Raw genomic sequence first — 22,325 nt, 5'->3', positions numbered from 1 at the left:
TGAACCTTACCTCCACCTCTGACTTTTTTGGTGTCTAATTGAACTAAGAATCTCCTGGACTTTCTTGCTGTTGCTTGCTTTGAACTGTGATACTTAGAGCTGAGCCTCTTGAGTAGCTAGGACTGTAGGGGTGAGTCACCAGTATCCCGTTGTCTTCTAAGTTTTAAAAAGCGATATTTCTCTATAATGCTGTTTTCTCATACAATTTCAAATTTTATATAATTTTATATCTTTTTTCAAATTTTATACCTTTGTAAATAACTTCTTTTTAATTTTTTAAATATATTTTTATTGTAATTAATAGAAGGGTTACATGATATTTACCAGATAGATGGTGCATTAATTCCCATACATTGATACCCTTTCACATGTCTTGGTCCCCATTTCCCTCCCCCCACCCCCATTCTTTTTTAATTTTTAATTTTTGCCATTCCTGGGGCTGAACTCAGGGCCTGAGCATTGTCCTTGGGCTTTCTCAAGGCTAAAGCTCCACCACTTGAGTCACTGTACCACTTCTGGCTTTTTCTGTTTTTGTGGTACCAAGGAATTGAACCTAGGTCTTTGTGCATGGTAGGCAAGCACTCTACCACTAGGCCATGCTCCTGGCCCCTGTAAATAGCTTTTCCAAGGTCTGTGTGAAACCTAGCTGATTGTGATAATACACATCTCTAATTCTAGCATCTAGAAGGGTGAGGCAGGAAGATCATGGTTTACATAGTCATAGTAAGTTATAGCCTACTTGGCTACATAATAAAAGCCTAAAAAAATCCAGAAGGAGGGCCAGCTTTTTTGGTGGTTAATTAGAGGTAGGACTCTTACAGACTTCACTGTCTAGGCTGGCTTTGAATCCTGATTCTCAGATCTCAGCCTTCTGAGTAGTTAGGATTATAAGCAACTCTGACATCTGGCTTTGAGTGGACTTTCTGCAACAGCCTCCTCATCTATTTACATTTTAGCCTATCTATTGTATGGATGTGAATTAGTTGTTTTTGCTGTTTTTTGCCCCCTTCCTTTTTTTGTTTGTTTGTTTTGCCAGTCCTAGGACTTGAACTCTGGCCCTGGGCACTGTCCTTGGACATTCTCAAGGCTAATACTCTATTACTTAAACCACAGCACCACTTCCAGCATTTTCTATGTATGTGGTATCAGGGACTTGGGCCTGGGCCTTCCTGCATTCTAAGCAAGCACTCAACTACTAGGCCAAACTCCTGGCCTTTTTTTTTTTTTTTTAAAACAAACAAACGAACAAACAAACAAACACTTTTTAACCTAGTGGGCTGTGTGCCCATTTTTTTTTTGCTTGAGTTGTTTGTGAAGCATTGAGATGTACTTTCATAGACAAAAGAATGAGATGTAGAGTTTTGAAAGCTGAGAATTGGACTTCTCCTGAGAGGATGAAGACAGAGCCATAGACTGCAAAGAGATGAGGATGGGAAGCATTCTTGGAGTTGGACATCAATGACTCATGCCTATACTAGCTATTTAGGAGGCTGAGAACTGAGGGTTGTGATTCAAAGCCAGCCTTGGCAGGGAAGTCTATGAATCTCATCTCCAATTAAGTACCAAAAACTTAGAAGTGGAACTGTTGCTCAGTAGTATAGCACCAGCCATCAGTGGAAAAGCTACAGAATCTGGGTGTAGAATTCAAGTCCTTGTGCGCACGCGCGTGTGCATACACACACACTCACTTTTTTGTGGGGCTTGAACTCTGGGCCTGGGCACTGTCCCTGAACTCTTCAGCTTAAGGCTACAGCCCTACCCTGGGGCCTGGGCACTATCCCTGGGCTCTTCAGCTCAAGGTTACCACCCTACCCTTTCTGGTTTTATGGTTAACTGGAGATAAGAGTCTCATAGACATTCGTGCCTAGGCTGGCTTTGAACGACAATCCTCAGATTTCAGCCTCATGGGTAGCTAGGCATGAGCCATAGCACCTGGCTCTTAAAAACTTTTTTAACTTTCACCCTCCATAGGAGAGCTGGAGGGACCTGACCTTCTGTTTGTGACCTTCACTTTACCACTTGAGCTATGACCTCATCCAGTCGGCTTTTTCTTTTTTTTTTTTTTTTAATCAGTCATGGGGTTTGAACTCAGAATCTGGGCCCTGTCCCTGAGCTTTTTCTGCTCAAGGCTAGCACTTTACCACTTTGAACCACAGTACCACTTCCAGTTTTCTGGAGGTTAATTGAAAATGAGAGTCTCTTGCCAGGGCTAGCTTTGAACCCAGATCCTCAGAGCCCTGAACCTCCTGAGAAGCTAGCATTACAGGTGAGAGTTACTGGTATAGGGCCCTGTCAGCTTTTTGCTGTTATTTTTGCTCAGAGATTGTTCTGTTTGGGCTGATTTCAAAATGTGATACTCCATATCTCGGTCTCCTAAGTACCTGGGACTTATTTGGTGTGGAGCTAATGACTCCTGCCTGTAATCTTAGATAGTTGGGAGGTTGAGATTGAGAAAATTATGATTTGAGGTCAATTAGGTCACAAAAGTTCCCTTTACAACTAGGTGCTGTAGTTAGTGCTGTATAAAAGCATCCTAACTATGTAGAAGTCTGAGATTGAGAGGATTAAGTTTTGACAACGCCCAGGACAGAAAACAAAAATCTGCCAAGTGGATTTTCTTATAGTCCTTTTTCTTCCCTCCCCGCTCATAAATTTCTTCATTCGTTTGTTTTTAGGTAAGGTCTCACTATGTACCCCAGATTGAATGTGATGGTCATCCTACATTTGCTTCCACAGTGCTGGGATTTCAGGTATCTGCCATCAGATCCAGCTATAGCTTGCTTTATTTCTTTTCTTTTATTTTTTTGTTGGTTGTGGGGCTAGAATGCTGGGCCTGGATGCTTTTCCTGAGCTCTTTAGCTCAAGGCTATCGCTTGAGCTTCCAGTTTTCTGGTGGTTAATTAGACATAAGAGTTTCAGGGACTTTCATGCCCTGGCTGGCTTTGAACTGAGATACTCAGATCTCAGCCTCCTGAGTAGCTAGGATCACAGGCAAGAGGCATGAGCGTCCAGTTGTTTTTTTTTTTTTTTTTTTTTGTGGGTCAAGGGGCTTGAACTTGGCTTGGGAGCTGTCCCTGACCTCTTACCTCTTCAGCTCAAGGCTACCACCCTACCCTTGAGCCAAACCCCACTTCCCATTTTGTAGAAGTTAATTGGAGAAGAGTTTCAAGTCCTTTTGTGCTTGGGCTGGCTTTGAACCTTGATCATCAGCTCTCAGCCTCCTGAGTAGCTAGGATTACAGGCTTGAGCCACCGAGCCCAGCTCAGCATCCCGTTTTTTTTTTTTTTTTTGCCAGTCCAGGAATTGAGCTCAAGGCCTAAGCACTGTCCTTGGGCTTTCTCAAGGCCAGAGCTCTACCACTTGAGCCTCAGCACCACTTCCGGCTTTTTTCTAGGTATGTGGTACTTAGGAATGGAACCCCGGTCTTTGTGCATGCTAGGCAAGCACTCAACCACTAGACCAAACTCGCAGCCCCAACACCCAGTTTTAATTTTTATAGTGCTAGCATAATCAGAGTGAGTCCTAGACCTTTTTCTGACTCCAGGGTTTACAACATGTTAGGTCTGGCCACTTGCTCTGAAGAAGCAAGTTAAAATAATGGTGAAAAGGCCGCCAAGGATTGTAATTAACAAAGCTGTGTTAGGAATATGGAAAGTATTAATTTCAGTTCACCTCAAGAGTGCTGACATGAGCTTGAGGTTCAAATAGAGGAAGAATTGGGCCATGGAGAGAGAGGTGTGCATACTTAAGCAGTCTTGGTCAATGTGTGGTCTGGCTGGTCATTATCTCAGTTCTGGTTTTACAAGATGGCCTAACATTCTTACTACAAGTTCCCCTGCAAAGATGGTTCTTGGGTGATCTCATCCTGGGGTGATGTCTGTAAGGCTCTATCTACCCTTTCTTGAATCTGTGATCACTGCAGGTTTAGGATAGTGACTAAAGATTTTTTGGGGGCCCTTTTCTGAGCATCTGGAAGAGGAAATTGTAAAAGTTCACAATAAAATTCCTTATTCTTACTTTAGTGCCTTCATTTTTGGAGAGGGGATGAGATAGTCTAGGTATCAAGGTATCACTAGTTTTTTTTTTTTATTGTAATTAGTAAAAGGGTTACATGATATTTGCCAGATAGAAGGTGCATTAATTCACATACATTGATACCCTTTCACATGTCTTGGTACCCGTTTCCCTCCCCCGGTATCACTAGTTTTTAGACATTCTTTTTTTTTTTTTTTGCCAGTCCTGAGGCTTGAACTTAGGGCTTGAGCACTGTCCTTGGCTACTTTTTTTTTTTTAAATAGTGTTTTTGGCTATTGAGATTTGGGAATTCTTTATTTTGGATACCAGCCTCATCAGATAGATGATTTGTCTTGTTTTGTTTGCCTTTTCTGTCTTTAAAATCATTTAAAATTAAGGGGTTGGAGGCATGATTCAGTTGGTGGAGTACTAGCCAATGAGTGAAAGTGTCAGGTAAGTGTACCCACACTCATGTTCTTAGGGTTGTACTCAGGATCTGTGCATAATAGGCAAGTACTGTAATAGGCTATACCCTCAATCTATTTTATTGTTTATTTTTTATTTTGCCAGTCCTGGGGCTTGAACTCAGGGCCTGGGTACAGTCTTTGGACACTTAGCTCAAGGCTAGGGCTCTGCCACTTGAGCCACAGCACTGCTTCCTGCTTTTTCTGTATATGTAGTGCTCTGAAATTGAATCCAGGGCTTTGTGCATGCTAGGTGAACATGCTACCACTAGGCCACACTCCCAGCCCCCCTTAATCTATTTTTAAAACATTTAATAATAATAATAATAATATATATATACTACTATATAATACATATAATAAATATCCTATATCCATCATCTTTCAAATGAAAAATGTGTTTTTATTGATTACAGGTCCCTTGTGACCCCCAGAGATAACAACAAAAGAGCTGAGCATGGTGGCATACACCTGTAATTCCAGCCTGTAATCCCAGCACTCTGGAGGCTGAGGCCAGAAGATTGGAATTAAAGGTCAGTTTAGCCTACATAGTGAGATCTTTTTGTAAAACAAAACAAACAAAAATACTAATGGCCGGCACAGTGGCTCAGGCTTATAGGTCCCAGCTACTCAGGAGGCCAAGATCTGAGGATTGAGGTTCAAAGCCAGGGGGGCACTATAAAGCCAAGAATCTCTTATCTCCAATTAATTACTAAAAAATTGGAAGTGGAGCTGTGGCTCAAGGGTAGGGTGGTAACCTTGAGCTGAAGAGCTCAGGGACAAGGCCCAGGCCCAGGGATAGGGCAGTAGCCTTGAGCTGAAGAGCTCAGGGACAATGCCAAGGCCCAGAGTTCAAGCCCCGTGAACTACAAAAAAAACCAACCAAACAAACAAAACAAAAACAAGCCAACAAACAACAAAAAAAACTAATGAATTTGATGTTTCTCTGATTAGTTTGTAATCCTTAGATAATTTGTTAATGTAGTCAAACCATGTCATGGCTAAAATAAAAATATTACAAAGATCCTGCGATGGAAAGCAAAAATTAGAAACAGGAGCTGGGAGCGAGGCCTAGATGTAGAGTGCTTGTCTAGCATGCATGAATCCTAGGTTTGATTCCCCTTTACCATATACACAGAAAAATCCGGCACTGTGGCTCAAGTGGAAGAGCACTAGCCTTGAGAAATCCCAAGAACAGTGCCCAGGCCCTGAGCTCAAGCCCCAGGACTGGGAAAAAAATATTAGAAATATTTTTTCTTATATATATATATATATATATATATATATATTTTGTTTGGTCCCAAAGACCCTACTAAAATACTTCTACATTGTAGGTAGCCATGCACATTTCTGATTGAAGATATTTAATAGTAGTATTATATTACCTTGAAATGAAATAAAATTGGACACTGGTGGCTCATACTTAGAATCCTTGTTTCTCAGGAGGCTGAGAACTGAAGATCATGGTTCAGGGTTAGTCCAGGGAGGAAAGTCTGTGAGAGTCTTTTATTTTCAGTTAGTCACCAGAAAACTGGAAGTGGTACTGTGGCTCAAAGTGGTAGAGCACTAGCCTTGAGCAAAAGAACTCAGAGACATTGCCAAGGCCCTGACTTCAGGCCTATGACAAAAAGAAAAAAGAGAAGTGGATTTAAATCTACATATCTTTGGGCTAGGATTATTGTGTGTTTTATCAATAAAGAGACTTTGGCAGAGTAAATATTTTGTTAACAGGTAGCAAAATGAAGTGAAATGGAGGGGGCAGATTTGTGTTGAAAACATTTAGCTTTAACTGAATATAGTACATTTTTAGCTGCCTTGGCTAACTTAGCCTTGTGAGCAGAATAAATAGTAAGAAAAATGTAGAGGAAGATCTGGCGCCAGTGCCGGTGGCTCATGCTTGTAATTCTAGCTACTCAGGAGGCTGAGATCTGAGGACTGCAGTTTGAACCCAGCCTGGGCAGGAAATGCCATGAGACTCTTATCTCTAATCACCAGAAAAAAAGTGTAGAGAAACTACATTTCTGGTTTAAGAAAATAGGTTGTAAATTCTGAAAGAAGCAGTGATTCTGGAAAGGTCTGACTGGGCAGGAGCCATTCAAAGTTTGTTTTCAGGATAGTGTTGAAGGACTTGTCCTCCATAATAGTTGAAAATAAAGTCCTCTAGTGAGACCATATTACCAATATTAGCAGAAGCAGCTGCAGTAACTACTACCAGTGTGATTGAATTTGGTGTATTGTGAGGTGACTAGAGCAGGAAATGATTCTATGGAAGGACCTGTTTTGGCTCTGGCAAAGTGGTTATTCAGGTTGTGGGTATCACTTTAAACATAAGAAAACCTGCTTGTGGAGCTGGAGCAGTTTCTTGAGGATCAGGTGTACATCTGAAGGGATGAGCTCATCTTTTAACCAGGCCTGCCCTAGATGCTGAGTAAATGTTTTCCTAATTGCAAGTCTTGCAGCTGAGAGAAGCAGGAAATGATAGGAGCTTCAGGCACCTTGTAAGCTACAAGAAAACAAACCCAAAGCAAAGACATTTGGAGAATCTCTGAAATGGGTGGCTTGAATATCAGGTCTAAGGTGATACATGTGTACATTCTGTAAGTTTAGGATTACCATGAAAGTACATGACAGTGAAGGAATCTTTGGTGGTTTTTTTTTTTTTTTTTTGGTGCGGCAACCTTTCATAGGAGCTCTAAAGTCCAGGTCAGTAGACTTCAAAAGTGGACTAAGGCCCAGGTGCCTGTGGTTCGTACCTGCAATCTGAAGTATTTAGGTGTTTGAGAGCTGAGGATCATTGTTTGAAGCCAGCCTGGTCAAGAAAGTCTGTGAGAATGCAAGTTGCATTCTAGTTACGCTAACTTATCAAGAAACTATGTAAAAAAAAATCTGTAAATGGTGTAATTCTGATTATAATATATGCACTTATAAAATACCATGGTGAAATGTCTTGCTGCAATTCATTATGCACTTAAAAGGAATGACAGAAAAGTAAAACAGAAGAGGGATAGATATAGTGAGAAGGGGCAGGGTGAAGAAAGGTGAATATGACTGAAATACTGTATATGTATACATAAAAAATAATAGGGGCTGGAAGTTTGGACTAATGGTAGAGTGCTTGCCTAGCATGCACGAATATCTGAGGTTTATTCCGTGGTACCACATACATAAAAAAGGCAGAAGTGGTGCTGTGGCTCAAGTGGTAAAATACTAGCCTTGAGAAAAGCCCAAGAACAGTGCTCAGGCTCTTGAGTTCAGTCCCCAGGAGTGGCAGAAAAAACATTAGATAATAAAACCTGCTTATTTTAAATAAAAGAGAATGGATAATGGAGGGATAAAGAGAGGTTTATGGAATCTATTGTATGCATTTATGAGAATGTCACAATAAAATCCCCATATATACAGTTAATATACACCAACAAAATATCTTAATAAAAAGAAAGAAAGCCTTGTATCTGGTCACTTGTGCCTGTACTCCTAACTACTTAGGAGGCTGAAGTCTGAGGATGGTAATTGAAAGCCAGCCCTGGCAGGAAAGTCCATGAGATTTTTTTTCTTTTTCTTTCTTTCTTTCTTTCTTTTTTTTTTTTTTTTTGCCAGTCCTGGGCTTGAGCTCAGGGCCTGAGCACTGTCCTTGGACTTTCTCAAGGCTACAGCTCTACCACTTGAGCCTCAGCACCACTTCTGGCTTTTTTTTTTCTATGTATGTGGAACCGAGGAATCGAACCCAGGTCTCCGTGCATGCTAGGCAGGCACTCTACCACTAGGCCAAACTTCTGGTCCTGAGATTTTTTTCTTTTTTGGTCAGTCATGGGGCTTGAACTCTGGGCCTGGGTGCTGTCCCCGAGCTCTTTAGCTCAAAGCTACTGCTTTACCCCTTTGAGCCACAGCCCCATTTCTAATTTTTTAGTGGTCAGTTGGAGATAAGAGTCTCATGGACTTTTGTGCTGGGGCTGGCTTTGAACCGGGATCCTCAGATCTTAGCCTCTCTTCCATTTCTTTCATTGGTGTTTTGTTGTTTTCCTCGTAGACATAATTTACGTTCCTTCTTAAATTTACTCACTAATACTTAGGAGGCTGAGATCTGAGGATCAAGGTTCAAAGCCAGCCTGGGCACAAAAGGACAAATGGACCGGAGACTTTTATCTCCAGTTAACCTCTAGAAAATGAGAAGTGGGGCTTGGCTCAAGAGTAGGGTAGTAGCCTTGAGCTGAAGAGCTCAGGGACAACACCCAGGCCCAGGGATAGGGTGGTAGCCTAGAGCTGAAGAGCTCAGGGACAGTGCCCAAGCCAAGTCCAAGCCCCATGACCCACAAAACAAATAAAACAACAACAACAACAACAAAAAACCATTGAGAGCCAAGTGCTGTGGCTCATGCCTGTAATCTTAGCTACTCAGAAGGCTGAGATCTGAGGATAGAGGTTCAAAGGCAGCCTGGGTACTAAAAAGTCCAAGAGACTTATCTCCAGTTAATCACTAGAAAACAGGAAGTGAACCTGGGGCTCAGGGGTAGGATGGTAGCCTTGAGCTGAAGAGTTCTGAGACAAAGCCCAGGCCCTGGGTAGGGTGATCACCTTGAGCTGAAAATCTCCAGGACAGCACCTAGGTCCATTCCCCATGACAAAAAAAAAAAAGGTAACAAAAACAACAAAACAGTAAGACTTGGGGGCCAGGAGTTTGGCCTAGTGGTAGAGTGCTTGCCTAGCATGCACAAAGACTCGAGTTTGATTCCTTGATGCCATGTACATAGAAAAAACTGGAAGTACTACTGTGGCTCAAGTGGTAGAGCTCTAATCTTGAGAAAGGCCAAGCATAGTGGTCAGGCCGTGAGTTCAAGCCTCAGGACTGGCCCAAAAGAAAAAAACAAAACCCAGAAAGCCATTAAGGCTGGTATGGGGCTCATTGATAGCATATGTAAAGACCTAGGTTTGACCTTCAGCACTGGGAGAAGAAATTATGTGATGATTAAATCTCCATGTCAGTACATATTTATTGATAACATGGTTTTTTTCATGATTGACTTAAGTTTCATTTAGGGATATGTACTATATTTCAGGATGAGTAACCTTGTAAATTCTTTTTTAAAATTTATTCCCCTAGGGTATAAGAATTACCATGTCTGTAATGCAGATATGCTATCTAGTATTAGTTCAGATTTCATAAAGGTTTAGTACAAGATTATTCTTTAAATATTAACATCAAAAATTATTTTTTGCAAGAGTGAGATTTGAACTCAGGACCTCATACTTGCTGAACAGGTGCTCCACCATTTGAACCATTTCTCTAGCTTGCAAATTGCAAGTTTGAGCTTCCAGGCCTTCAGAACTTCTGGCAAGATGCTACAAAATCAGGTGTTCCTTTTACCCCTTCAAGTTTGATAATTTGCTCCAAAATTTCATAGGACTCAAGAAAGCATTATAGATACGAATTCTACTTTGTTTTAGTAAAAGGATACATATCTGAACTAAGGATACATATCTGAACTGGAACTGGGAGAGATTACATATAGAGGCAATACCTGAGAGGACCCTCAAAGTTAGTCTTTTCCATCCTTGGATTTGTTTATGGGCTCTGTATGATTTTTTTTTGAAGCTTTCCCTTATTCTTTTGAGGTAAGGCTAATATTACTGGTTAATTATTTAGGGTTAAGATGCCAAGGAAAAAAGCAAGATAGAAACAGTGGGAAAACTGAGTTGGTAGTGTTAATAAGAAAATCTGGTAGTGCTAGAAATGAATTAGCCCATTTATGGGCTTCATCCTGACCATGTGTCATCTTCATAGCATGTCAGTCAGTATATGTCACTATCCTGGGAGGGTCGCTAAGATTCAGTGTTCAGAGTTTTAATTGTGCTTCATCATTTAGGCATAAGCTTGGGCATTGTCCCTGAGCTCTTCAGCTCAAGGCTAACACTCTACCACTTCAGCTACAATGCCATGCCACTTCCAGTTTTCTGGGGGTTGATGAGTCTCATGGACTTTTAGTGCTCGGGCTGGTCTGCCTCTTGAGTAGTTAAGATTACGGGCTTGTGCCACCAGTGACTGATTGAACTTTTTTTTTTTTTTTGCTCAGATTAGGGGTCTACCACTTGAGCCACAGCTCTACTTCTGGCTTTTTTTTTTTTTTTTTTTTTTTTGCACCAGTCCTAGGGCTTGAACTCAGGCCTGAGCATTGTTTCTGAGGTCCTTTGCTCAAGCCTAGCATTCTATTGCTTGGGCCACAACACCACTTTCAGCTTTTTCTGTTTATGTGGTACTGAGGAATAGAATCTAGGACTTCATGCGTGCTAGGCAAGTACTCTACCAGTAAGCCATATTCCTAGCCTTTGGTAGGTTATTAGAAATGAGAGTCTCATAGATTTTCCTGCCTAGGCTGGCTTTGAACTCTGATCCTCAGATCTCAGCCTCCTGAATAGGTAGAATTATAGGTGTGAGCCACCAGGTACCTGACTATAGAGTTGTTATAAGAATTATGATCCTTGCCAGGTGCCAATGGCTCCTGTCTGTAATCCTACTCAGGAGGATGAGATCTGAGAATTGCAGCTTGAAGTTAGTATGGGCAAGAAAATCCTTATTTCCAATTAACCACCAAAGAAACAGAGGTGGAGTTGTGGCTCAAGTGGTAGAGCACTATCCTTGAGCACAAAAGCTCAGTGACATTACCTAGGACCTGAATTCAAGCCCCAGGACCAGCAGCTTTCCCTGCAGACCTCCCCCACACTAAAACAATGGTGAGTTTTATTTCTGGTATGTACATGCCATCTCATGGGGGATTTAGCCTCCACACCCACACTTGTGGTTATCCAGTTACCTTCAGTAATTCTGTTAAGCTCCCCTTTGTGGTGTTACTTGTATGTGCAGAAAATGAGTCTGAGGGGGGTCTAATTATTACTCAGAACATGGAAGTGAGGAGCTTTCATGAATCTGTTATTTTCTCAAATATTTAGGTCAAAGGATCTACTTACAAGGCAACATCCTGCCTCCTCCCTCACTCTAGGAGATACTGATTCACTTAGCATCTAAAAAAAGGGAGAGTGATGGAAGTAGTGCTTTTTATTTTCAGCTTTCTTTGGTGGTTATTGTTTTAATTCTTATATCTGTTTTTAAGATTAGCATATATTCGTTTTTCACGGGGTTTTCCTTGTTATTATATACTCCCTCACATATAAACAAGGTATCCTGTCATATGATCTTTTAAATGATTTTAGAAATTACATCTAATTTCCCTATTGTCTCATTATGCCTATCCTGCCTTATTTCTAGCTGGGACAACTCTTATCATGAAACTATCTAAGGACAAATATGAGTCATCTGGTTAACATAAACTTAATGGGGCCTCACCATGATGTGAATAAAGATATTCATATCATTTAAAAATTCCAAAATGTACAGAATCTCTCCCAGGAACCAGGGACCAAAGCAAGTCAAATTCTTTGTTAGATAAGTGTTAAAACCTAGTTCCACTATTGCTTCCTCTGAAGCATTTATAGATGCTAGGGTACTTGGCTCATATTTCTTTTTTTTTTTTTTTTTGTCAGTACTGGGCTTGAGCTCAGGGCCTGAGCACTGTCCTTGGACTTTCTCAAGGCCAGAGCTCTACCACTTGAGCCTCAGCACCACTTCTGGCTTTTTTTTTCTATGTATGTGGTATGGAGGAATCGAACCCGGGTCTTCGTGCATGCTAGGCAAGCACTCTACCACTAGGCCAAACTCCCGGCCTTGGCTCATATTTCTATTAAAATTTTTCTTTCTTACCAGGTGCTGGTGGCTCTTACCTGTAATTCTGGGTACTCATGAGGCTGAGATCTGAGGATGATGGTTCAAAGCCAGCCAGGCAGGAAGGTTTGTGAGACTTTTATCTCCACTGAACTGCCAAAACAAAGCTGGAAGTGGACCTGTGGTTCAAGTGGTAGAGTACTAGTCTTTTCTTTTCATATATCTTTTATTGTAATTAATAGAAGGGTTACATTATATTCGCCAGATAGAGTACTAGTCTTGAGCAGAGAAACTCAGGGCCAGTGCCCAACTCTTGAGTTTCAAGCCCCAGAAATGGTACACACACACACACACACACACACACACACACACACACACAAAAGTAAAGGGTAAAGATGACAGGTATTTTGTCCTACCTTTTCCAGGGCAACAGGAAGTAAAGCTACAGGGGTAAGGCCACTTCCTATCTCAAAGCACTGGAGTGAAAGCCAGGTTCCAGGTCCCAGTGTGGGTAGTGATGAGATTGTGAACATTGTCATCTACCCTCAAGGAAGAAGTGAATGCTAGCCTGTGCTATAGAAAAGGAAGTTACCTATCAGTTGATTATACACACATAAAAAAAGGTCTACATTTCATTTTATTATAGTGAAGAGATTGAATATTGATGCCTTTTCTGGGAAAGGTTTTGAATATTCATTTTTTTTTTCCTGGGAAAAACGGGTGTCACTGGACTAAAGAGGTTCCCAGGGTCTGGAGGGTAGGCTTGTAGAATGCTCACCTAGCTTATACAAAGTCCTGGGTTCGATTCTTCGGTACCACATACTCGGAAAAGCCAGAAGTGGTGGGTGTGGTGGCTCATGCCTGTAATTCTAGCTACTCAGGAGGCTGGGATCTGAGGCTCACAGTTCAAAGCCAGCTGGCTTTGGCTCCAGGGTAGGGTGGTAGTCTTGAGCTGAAACGCTCAGGATCAGCACCCAGGCCCAGGTGTAGGGTTGTAGCCTTGAACTGAAGAACTCTGGGACAGCACCCCAGAGTCAGAGTTCAAGCCCATGACTCCCCAAAAAACAACAATAACAAAAGAAAAGCCAGAAGTGGTGCTATGGTTCGCTCAAGTGGCAGAATGCTAGCCTCGGGCAAATTGTCCAAGGACAGTGCCCAGGCCCTGAGTTGAAGCCCCAGGGGTGGGGAAAAAAACAGGTTCCCAGCAGGGCAACACCTTAACTTCCGTACCAAGTATACAGACTTCCCTCTTCCCCCTGTCTTTTATGGTACTGGGATTTGAACTCATTGCCTCTCTCTCACTCACTTTTATTTATTTTTTATTTTTTTTAATTTTTTATAGCAAGGCTTTATTCAGGCAGGCTATAGCTCCGGGCCCCTATCCTACACACCCATACAGCGGGAACTTAGGAGGAGGCCTCTAGCTGAAATTTTACAGGGCTTTTAAAGTCAGAGACCACAGATTTACATCAACACAGCAATCAGCTATTTGAGTGAGGTAAGATGGGGGCTCCTAATTAGCTGTCTGAGGGTAGTTTTATGGCTTAGAAAACAAATGCCATCCCTTGAATTTACACGAGTTCTGATTAATTTTAACACAGACAAGTCAGTTCCTGGGACTTAATGGCAACACAATTCTGTTTCTTTAATTTATGTGCACTTTTGGGTCACTCACAGTTTATATAAACAACAAGATGGTTGCTGCTTCAGAATGGGGGCACTTTTTAGCGCCTCAGTTTCTGCTCTGTCTGGCTATAGACTGTGATCCTCAGATTTCAGCCTCCTGAGTAGATAGGATTACAGGCATCAAACGCTGGGCCTGGTTTCACTTGGGTATTTTGCTCAAGTCTGGCACTCAACCACTTTGGCAACTGGTACCAAGTTTTTGACGTTGTTACAGAAAAGAATTTCAGATTATGTTGAAATAGATACCAGTGAAGCAAAACAAAAGAACAGTATACACTTAGACATTGGTGTAGGCACACAAGAGGCATGCTTAGTGTTTTAACATTCAGAATAGTTATACTTGGTAAAAGAGAGCAGAGGGATTCAAGATTTCTATAGCTAAGTGTAGACACTGGTTGCTGTAGTGTTCTGACATCAGTTTAGTTCAGAAGAAGATGATTATTATTTTGTTTTTTAAATTGTATTTTATTGTTGGGGAGATATATAGAGGGATTACAGTTACATTTGTCAGGTAGCAGATACATTACTTCTTGAATATTCATATCCCTTCTTATATTGTTCTCCCAGTTTCCTTCCCTCTACCCCCTCCCAGAAGAAGATTATTTTTGGGTTCTTGTAACCTAGACTTCTGCTTCTTGTGAGTTTTAAAGACTACCCTTTAGATGAAGGTCAGGGCATGAAGCTGGCAGTGTTCTTGAAAGTGTTTATATTTGTTTCTTAGGGCACAATATCTTCTGAAGCAGGGACAAAGGTACTGAAAAGACATCATATTGTTTACTCCTTTCTTCTCTTTTTTCCTCTTCTTCCTCTTCTTTCTTTCTTCCTCTTCTCTCTCTCTCTGTCTCTCTCTGTCTCTCTCTCTTTCTCTCTCTCTCTTTCCTTCTTCTCTTGTCCTGGGGCTTGTTGTTGTTCAAGGTTAACACTCTGCTACTTGAACCACAGCTGCCTCTCTGACTTTTTGGTGGTTAATTACAGCCAAGAGTCTTACGGATTTTTCTGCCAGGACTGGTTTCAAACCATGATCCTCATATATCAGTTTCCTCAGTAACTAGGTTTTATAGACATGAGTCATCAGTTCAGTCTTTACTGTTTGCTACTGCTCATTGAAGAAGTGTTCAGTTTAACGAAAAGAAAATGCTGCTGGTACACTTCTAATTATGTTAAACATTAATACACTGCTTATTTCTGAATTTTTGGCTCTGCTTCTTGGATCATGTTTCACTAGTCTGTATTGGTCTCAGGAGGAAACTTTCAGTATATATGTTCCACTTCACACATGGCTCAAAATGCTCAAATATTTATTATTGTTATCCCTTGGGTAGAAATATTACTATGCTTATATATTGCAAAGACTTTTTTTTTGGCCAGTCCTGGGGCTTGAACTCAGGGCTTGAGCACTGTCCTTGGGCTTTCTCAAGGCTAGAGCCTTGCCACTGAGCTACAGCACCACTTTTGGCCTTTTCTTTTCTTTTTTTCTTTTTGCCAGGCGTGGGGCTTGAACTCAGGGGCTGAGCACTGTCCTTGGATTTTTCTCAAGGCTAGTGCTCTACCACTTGAGCCATAACACCACTTCCAGCTTTTTTCTATGTATGTGGTACCAAGGAATAAAACCTGGGTCTTCCTGCATGCTAGGTAAGCACTCTACCACTAGGCCAAACTCCTGGCCTCACTTTTGGCCTTTTCTATGTATGTGGTACTGAGGAATTGAACCCAGGTCTTTGTACATGCTAGGTAAACATGCTACCACTAGGCCATGCTCCTGGCCCCTATGCTAACATATTACAATATACAAGATTGCATTGCAAGATGTAATGAGGCCAAGGATAGTTAAATCTGTTACCATCTGTTACCATCTTGGTAGTTGCTCTTTTTAATAAATTGCCTCATAGCTTCCTGATATTCTGCTGGCTTTTTTCTAGTCACTTTCTACAAGAAGCTTGTTTTATTCTGGTGTCCTGGCTCAAATTTATTTTTACATATATATGTATATGTATATTTAATGTGTACATGAGACATAAGATTTTGCTTTTGAGAATAGTCAGGGAGAAATAACACTAAATTTATATTCCTACTAAGAGTGAATTCAAGAGATAAAAAATGATGTTCATCTTCTGAAACTGGTATTTTTAGACAGAATCCAGTAATAGTTCTCGATGTCAGGTACAGTCATTTGACCCTTCCTGTACATACATCAAATAAAGAGACATGGTAGGGCTGGGAATGTGGCCTAGTGGTAAAGTGCTTGCCTAGAATGCATGAAGCCTTAGGGTAATTTCTCAGTATCACATATACAAAAAAAACTGCAAGTGGCACTGTGGCTCTAGTGATAGAGTGCTAGCTTTGAACAAAAGAAGTTCAGGGACAGTTCTCAAGCTGTGAATTCAAGGGCCAGAACTAGCAAAAAAGAAGAAGAAGAAGAAAAAGAAGAAGAAAAAAAAAGAGGAGGAGGTAGAAGTGGAACCATGGTAGATGTTAGAAAAAGTAGATTTATTATTTGGCAGCCATAGGAAAGGTACAGACATTTGCCTTAGGTTAAATAGAGAGAATTGGGGCAAGTGTTGAGAAGGTGTGCTTAGATAAAACAGTCCCAAGTCACAGGTATGTTGAAAGATGGCCACATATGGCCTTATGTATTTCAGGAATGGTCAGGTGAGGACTTGTAAGAATCATTGACATTTATCAGGTGATTTCTTCCTTCATGGCTTCCCAGATTACTGCAGGAGAGACTACAAGAGAGAAGGGCTTAGGACCAAGGCCATACATCCAAAGGGCAAGGATCTGGGATGCCTATATTTTACCATATATCCTGCTTCCAGCAAAAAGCATTTGTTTTTGTTTTTGTTTTTTTGTGAGTCATGGGGCTTGAACTCTGGGCCTGGGCACTGTCCATGAGCTCTTCAGCTTAAGGCTACCACCTTATCCCTGGAGCTACAGTACCCCTTTCCCTTTTCTAGTGGTTAATTGGAGATAAGAGTCTCACAGACTTTTGTGTTGGGCTGGCTTTGAACTGTAATCCTCAGATCTCAGCCTACTGAGTAGTTAGGAGTGCAGTTACGAGTCACTGTGCCTGGCTAAAAGCCTCTCTTATACTTCTCTTTATTTTATTTATTTATTTTTTGTTGTGGGTCATGGTGCTTGAACTGGCCTGGGCGCTGTCCCTGAGCTCTTTAGCTCAAGGCTACCAGCCTACCCTTGAGCCAAGTCCCACTTCCTGTTTTCTAGAGGCTAATTGGAGATAAGAGTCTTAGGTTCGTGCCCAGCTATCCAGTACATTTTAGATCTGACTTCCAGAGATCAGAGAAAACATGCACCTTTGTCTCTCTGATCGTGGCTTACCTCACTTAACACAATTTGTTCTAGTTCCAGCCATTTCCCTGCATATGATATTATTTTATTCTTTCTAATGGCTGTGTAAAATTCCATTGTATATAGGTACCACATTTTTTGGATTCACTTATCTACTATGGAGCATCTGGGCCATTTCCATATCTTGGCTATTGTGAGTAGTGCGGCAATGAATATTGATGTGCAGGTGTCCTTATTATATCCTGGTTCATGATGTTTAGGATAGACACCAAATTGTAGTATGGCTGGATCTTAGGGAATCACTATGTTTAGATTTTTGAGGAACCTCCAGATTGCTTTTCAGAGTAGTTTTAGTAGTTTACATTCCTACCAGCATGCAACAGGTTCCTTTTCTCCCACATTCCTGCCAGCGTGTTGTTGGCTAATCTTAATGGGAGTGAGATGGAATCTCCAGCGTTGTTTTGATTTGCATTTCCTTTATAGGCATCACCATCTTTTTTTTTTTTTTTTTTTTTTGTGGGTCATGGTTTTCTATTGGTTAATTGGAGATAAGAGTTTCAGGGTCTTTAGTGCCCAAGCTGGCTTTGAACCTCTGTCCTCAGATCTCAGCCTCCTGAGTAGCTAGGATTGCAGGCATGTGCCACCACTCCCAACTAGGTATTGCACTTATTTGGCCTTTTGTTGTTGTTGTTGTTGTTCAACGCTGGTGCTCCACCACTTGAGCCAAACATCTACTTTCAGTTTTTTGCAGGTTAACTGGAAATGAGAATCTCAGACTTTTCTGTCTGGGCTAGCTTTAAACCTCAATCCCTAGATTTCAGCCTTCTGAGTAACTAGGATTACAGGTGTGATCCTACTAGTGTCTGGCATGATGAATTTTTTTTTTTTTTTTGGCCAGTCGTGGGGCTTGAATTCAGAGACTGAGCACTGTCCTTGGATTTTTCTCAAAGCTGCAACTCTACCACATGAGCCACAGCACCACTTCCAGCTTTTTTCTATGTATGTGGTACCGAGTAATTGAACCCTGGTCTTCGTGCATGCTAGACAAGCACTCTGCCACTAGGCCAAACTCCCAGCCCCAAGGGCATGATGAATTTTTAAAAGTATTTGTTTGGCTGGGTGTGGTGGCTCACACCTGTAATCCTAGCTACTCAGGAGATCTGAGGTTCATGTTTCAAAGCCAGCCTGGGCACTAAAAAGTCTTTTAGACTCTTTACCTCCATTTAACCACCAGAAAACTGGAAGTGGCCCAGTGGCTCAAGGGGTAGGGTAGTAGCCTTGAGCTGAAGAGCTCAGGGACAGTGCCCAGGCCCAGAGTTCCAATCTCACGACAGATCAAAAAAAGTGTGTGTGTGTGTGTGTGTGTGTGTGTGTGTGTGTGTGTATTTGTTTGTTTTTGCTGGTATTGGGTTTGAACTCAGGATTTTAGGCTTATTCAGGTGATCTACCATACTACCCGGAGCCATAACACCTGGCTGCAAATGGTTTTAATTTTGCTTCTAAGCAAAATATGCCCAGTAAGCAAGAGAAAGGATTTTTACAGATGAGTGGGGGAATTGTTTAACAGAGGGGGTGTCCATTAAAGTATCACTTCCTGCATTGTTTATCTGTTCTGGATTTATACCCAAACACAAGTCTTGTCTGACTTCTGTTACCATTTCAGTACATTTTTAGCCCTGTCTTTCTTTTTCAAAAGTCAGAGTAGATGACTTTTTTCTGACTACCATGGATATATAGGTAAAGTATTGATGTTGGTTTCTTGGTTAGGGAAATTATGATTGCATTCTATCCTGATTTAAATAATAGTGTAAAAAATTGGAAATGCACTGGCAGCCTGATTTTCTTTTTTTTCTTCTCTATAAAGACATTTAATCATAACGTTCCTGTACACATACAGAACTTGTTTGCCACTTACAGTTGTTTGTGAAGTTTTTGAAACCATCCAGATCTACCAGGTGGCAGCTGCTGTTGTTTGTGGGGACCAAATTTAAAATACAGACATGTAACAAAGAGTGTGCTTGTTTTACAAATAGGGGAACTGATTTTTTTTAAAAAAAGAAAAAAATAGCCTTATTGAGATATAATTCACAATCATACAATTCACTTCTTTTCAGTTCTTAGTATGTAGAGTATTGGACAGCCAGCAACATAATCACTTTCAGAACAGTTTTATCAGCGTGAAAAAAGAGTGCAGTATGTATTAGCAGTCCTCCATTTTCCTTCACATTGCCTCACAAACCTAGATAACTAGTAATCTATTTTCTGTTGGTATTATTTGGGACATTTTATATACATAGAAGCATGCAATAAAGTCTTCTGTAATTGGATCCTTTCACTTAGTATAATGTTTTCAAGATTCTTCCTTGTAGCATATCCCTATAAAAGGAATTGAAATATAAACAGTTTCTTCATGCCTATAATGGCTGAAAATATTTATTTTATGAATATACTACATTGTAGTTTTTCATTAGTTCAAGGATATTTTGATTGTTTTTTTCTTTTGTGGGACTTGAACCCTGTGCCTGGACACTGTCTCTGAGCTCCTCACTTCAAGGCTACTGCCCTACCCCGTGAACCACACCCCCACTTCCCGTTTTCTAGTGGTTAATTGGAGATAAGAGTATCAGGATTTTTAGTGCCCCAGCTGACTTTGAATCATGATCCTCAGATCTCAGCCTTCTGAGTAGCTAGGATTACACGTGTGAGCCACTGTGCTTGGCTTCCATATTTTTTTAAAATTATGAGTAATACTATGGACATTCATGTACAGATTTTTGAGTGAACTTGTATTTTAACTTCTCTTGAGTCTATGCCCAGGAGTAGAATTGTTGAATCATTTGTAACTCTATATTTAATTTTTAAGGATCTGCCAGTGTTTTGTATTTTTTTTTGTAGGCTGTGGATCTGGAACTTTGCCTGTGCCCTGTCCCTGAGCTCTTCAGCTAAAGGCTACTGCCCTACCCCTAGAGCAACAGTCCCACTTCCAGTTTTCTGGTGGTGAATTGGAGATAGGAGTTTCTGTGAGTGTGGAGCTGGCTTTGAAGGGCAGTCCTCAGATCTCAGCCTCCTGAGTAGCTAGGATTACAGGTGTGAGCCACCACGCCCGGCACCAGGTTATTTTTTTAGAGCATCTCTGATATTTTATGCTTCATCCAGCAGAGTATGAGGGATTTTTCACATCTGTGTGTGTGTGTGTGTGTGTGTGTGTGTGTACTTTTGCCGGTACTGTGCCCCTGGGCACTGTTCTTGGGCTTTCTCAAGGCCACCACTCTACTACTTGAGCCACAGCACCATTTCTGGCTTTTTCTGTGTATGTGATACTAAGGAATTGAACCCTGGCCTTCTTGCATGTTAGGCAAACACTCTACCACTAGGCTATACTCCAGGCCCTTTTTTATTTTCCTTCTTTCTTTTTTGCCAGTCCTAGGTTTTGAACTCAGGGCCTGCGTATTGTCCCTGGGCTTTCTCACCAAGGGCTAGAGCTCCACCACTTGAGCCACAGCACAATTTCTGGCCTGTTTTTTATTTTTCTTTTTCCTGTGTGTGTGTTACCAAGGAATTGAACCTGGGTCTTTGTGCATGCTAGGTAAGCACTCTACCACTAGGCTAAATTCCCGTCCCCAGGCCCTTATTTTTAATCTTTTTTTTACTTTAGCCTTTTTATAGATATGACTCTAATAGTGGTTTTCATTTCTTTGTTTTTATTTATATTTTTTGAGATAGGATGTAGCCAGGTAACCCAGGCTGGCCTTGAAGTCAAAATTCTCCTGTCTCCTGAGTGTTAGGATTACAGGCATTTACTGCTATACCTAGTTTTCTCTATTTTGATTAAATTAGCTTGTGTTTTAATTTGTTTGAATTAATAAATTTTGAGTTGGGCCCTGGTGACTCAATTCCTAGCTACTCAGGAAACTGAGATCTGAGGATTAAAGTTTAAAGCCAGCTGGGACAGACACATCCAAGAGACTCCTATCTACAGTTAAGTAACAGAAAACAGAAATAGAAGAAGTAGATGTGTGCCTTAAGGAATGGAGCAGTGAGTGGAACAAGGCAAGAATAGGTCCTGAGTGCAGGCCCCCTGTACCTATTCATACCACAGGATAAAAATGCCTCAACTGGTGGCAGGGCTTAAGTGATAGGAGTGCTAGGGTACCAGCTGTTAGGGGAGAAAAGCCAAGCAAGAGTTGGAAGCACATGGTTCAAGACCCTGTTACTAATACACTGTTCTTCCTTGTCTCCCTTAGTATGGAACTGTGCGTAGGGAATGTAGTTAATTGGAGATAAGAGTCTGGTTCTTCAGTGCCCAGGCTGGCTTTGAACCTTGATCCTCAGAACTCAGCCTCCTGAGTAGCTAGAATTACAGGCGCGAGCCACCTTGCCCAGCTTCCACTTCCTTTTTTCTTGTGCTTAATTGGAGATAAGAGTTTGACAGACTTTAGTGCCCAGGCTGGCTTTGAACTGCTATCCTCAGATATTAGCCTCCTGAGTAGCTAGAATTACAGGCATGAGCCACCATGCCTGCCCGGCCTTTATTTTCATTTTCATTGTTATTTTAAAGGTAGTGTACAGAGGGGTCACTGTTTCATAAATCAGGTAATGAGTATATTTCGTTTTGGACAATATCATCCCATTTTGGCTTTCTCCTAGTTTTTCCCTCCCATCATCACCCATAAGTTATATAATTCATTCCAACAGTGTCTAGTGAATACCACAGCTGCATTTGTTCACTTTTGTCCCTCCATTTCTGTATTCCTTTGCTACCACCCCCCCAAAACAGGTAAGTGAACAAATAAGACAAAAGAAAAAAACAAGCCTAGTTTCCATTTTTTTTCTTTTTTCTCCTTCCTTCCTTCCTTCCTTCCTTCCTTCCTTCCTTCCTTCCTTCCTTCCTTCCTTTCATTCTTTTTTGTCACTTGTGGAACTTGAACTCAATGCTATATAGTTCTACTTATGGCTTTTTAGTGATCAGTTGGCCCCAAAGCAACTCCTTTCAAATAAGTTTTTTTGTTTATGCTTTTCAATAAATTTTTTTTTACCCCTGCTGATATTAGAACTCTGACTCAGCTGTTTTACTGCTTGAGCCCTGCCTCCAGAGCCTGCTTTTTAATAGTTATAGATAAGAGTCCCTGGGATTGACACTTCCT

The 22,325-nt window shown here is 41.2% G+C and overlaps 1 protein-coding gene across 4 annotated transcripts in view; it reads left to right on the top strand.

Annotated features, from left to right (window-relative positions):
- The first annotated feature begins 2,681 nt into the window (after window positions 1–2,681).
- The window catches only part of Usp54 (ubiquitin specific peptidase 54), a 98,802-nt gene continuing 79,158 nt past the window's right edge, over window positions 2,682–22,325 (top strand). For all 4 annotated transcript variants that reach the window (XM_090346564.1, XM_090346562.1, XM_090346563.1 and 1 more), the window contains exons 1-3: window positions 2,682–2,750; window positions 4,895–5,011; window positions 12,232–12,315. The gene's annotated coding sequence lies outside the window, so the exon portion shown is untranslated. The remainder of the gene's footprint in view (window positions 2,751–4,894; window positions 5,012–12,231; window positions 12,316–22,325) is intronic.

Source organism: Megascapheus bottae, chromosome 15 (genome assembly GCF_031878675.1).
Source record: "Megascapheus bottae isolate mThoBot1 chromosome 15, mThoBot2.hap1, whole genome shotgun sequence".
NCBI lineage: Eukaryota > Metazoa > Chordata > Mammalia > Rodentia > Geomyidae > Megascapheus > Megascapheus bottae.
This window is presented reverse-complemented; position numbering and strand designations above follow the sequence as displayed.